The sequence below is a fragment of the Seriola lalandi genome, unplaced genomic scaffold (genome assembly GCF_002814215.2).
Source record: "Seriola lalandi dorsalis isolate HSWRI2012SDOR001 ecotype SW California unplaced genomic scaffold, Sedor1 jcf7180001974332, whole genome shotgun sequence".
In the NCBI taxonomy this organism is placed as follows: domain Eukaryota; kingdom Metazoa; phylum Chordata; class Actinopteri; order Carangiformes; family Carangidae; genus Seriola; species Seriola lalandi.
Window position 1 is genome coordinate 1 of NW_019444998.1, and position 2,139 is coordinate 2,139.

The 2,139-nt window shown below is 38.3% G+C and overlaps 1 long non-coding RNA gene across 1 annotated transcript; it reads left to right on the plus strand.

Annotated features, from left to right (window-relative positions):
- Positions 1–436: 436 nt before the first annotated feature.
- On the plus strand, positions 437–2,005 carry LOC111653930 (uncharacterized). Its single transcript, XR_002760709.1, has 3 exons — positions 437–509; positions 1,709–1,804; positions 1,943–2,005. It is a non-coding gene; the product is annotated as an uncharacterized LOC111653930 (long non-coding RNA).
- The last annotated feature ends 134 nt before the right edge of the window (positions 2,006–2,139 follow it).

Genomic DNA, 2,139 nt, shown 5'->3' on the forward strand with positions numbered 1-2,139 from the left:
AAAAAAAAAAAAAAAATACTCCATAACTAATTGTCAACTGTGACTTACTAATTACAAATATTTTTAAATTTCAGAGTGAATCATGCAGACTTAATAAGTAATTCCCTTATGTAATCTATAATTTTAAGAATGTATTCTGATTACTACTGATTTGAATTGTAACTGAGTAAATAGTTAATCATATTTTGTATACAAAATATTTTGTATACAAAATATACAAAATATGATTAACTGTATTTTATTTACTCTGAATACATAAGTTATTTACATGTAAGTTATTTACATGTATTTCATTGTCTTATGTGCTTAATACGCTTTTAGTTGCGGTTTCTTTTTACTGTTAAACTGAGCGACGTACCGGTACTTAACAGCTACGTTTTAAAACCTACGCAGTTTGAGTAAACTACGTAGGACAGAACGTTTCCTGCGTATATTCCTGTAGTTAGTAATGGCGGAGCTCAAAGAGGCGAACGCTTCCCAGCTACACCAGGAGGACGTCGATATCAAACGTAAGTAAAAAGCGTTAGTTTCTCGTTTGAACTCGGATTTTTGGACGCTGAAGTGCAGCATTAATCGTAGTTTACTCATCACCATGAGCTGCACAGTGAATTCACGGAGAATTTGAGTTTGCAACTGCTGAACTGAACGAGGGCCTCACCACGGAGCTCCGCCATAGGACCTAAATAGTCAACAACAACAGGGACAAAAGGGCTGGAGCTAGTTTGAGCCGAACCGTCGTAGTCACCGGCTATCTACATTTGTGACAGTCTGTTCGCATAGGCTTTGTCGGGGTGTTACACTGGGCTGTACGACAGTTTCAGATGACACGGTCTCATCACGGAGCTGCGCTACAGGACCGCAGAGCCGCTCAGTTTGGACACTCCAAACTGTCCGTTTATTACCGGTTTAACCATCACCGAGCTGCTGGCCTCAGCACACGACGGGTTTAGTTGTAGAACAAAAGGAAAGGCAACTAACCAGCCTCAGCTAACCTTTGAAAACTGCCCGGAAATTGAAGATTGTGAGAAAAATATATTCTTAACTTTCACCTTTATTATGTTCATATAACAGTTAAAACTATATTTGATACAACTTTATTTGAATACAGTTTAACGGCCTCCTTTGCAATGCCATGTAATGTAATAATTGTACTACAACGTTATTTATTTATTTATATACAAACAGTCAAATTCCCACAGAGCCACCAAAGTCCTTAAAGATATTTGATATGTTTTGTCCTATCAGAAAATTACTAATCAACAAGATTGACAGACAAATAATAACCAAAGTAATTTATCATGTCAACAACCACCAGTTACAGGTGTCATTTGTCAAGAATTAATTATTTTATTTTTGTAATTTTAACAATGAAATGAAATCGGTACAAGTCAACTTGGCTGAACTCAGACAACCTCTGACAGAGCACACTGCCAAGATGTGATCCAGCCATAATAGAGACTGTTTAGTTGTGTTTGCACCAAAACATGTTTTTTCACTTTTTCATTCCTGAGTAATAAGATGTCAATATTTTTTTTGTCCACTCAGTACATTTTTCAAACTGCAGCTTTTTGAAGTGGAAGGATAGAAGCTGGTTTGAAGAAGTCCAGCTCCACTCCACAGTTTTACATTTAATGAACTATGCTGCTGAGAACCTGGAGTTGATGTACTCAGTATAAAATATTCAAAAAGAGCCTCTCTGTCTCTGAAGGTGGCGATGGTGGAGATGCACCTTCAGCCGGTGACCAAGCTGCAGAGACTGAAGCTGCTGCAGATAATGACGCCAGACCCTCGACTACAACCACCGGTGATTTCATAAAAGCTCTTTGTGTGTGTCGATCTGTTCACGTGGACAGTGGTCTAAAACTTTAAAGATAGACATTTACAGACAAAAGTTTTTCTGATAATAGCATAACAAGTTCCCATTCTCCTTTTCTACTGACAGAGAGACACATCTCCATCCAAACTAAGCTGGAGGGCCTTGAGATGCTGGTTGACCTGAATGGGGGTGAGTTCAGTTCTTCACCAAATCTTCAGCAATGAGATTAGATGACACAGGCGAGGAATTAGATGACACATTGAGTCGTTTTTCAAGCAAAAATACCAAAGATGAACTAGTCTGATGCTGTCACAAGGCGACAG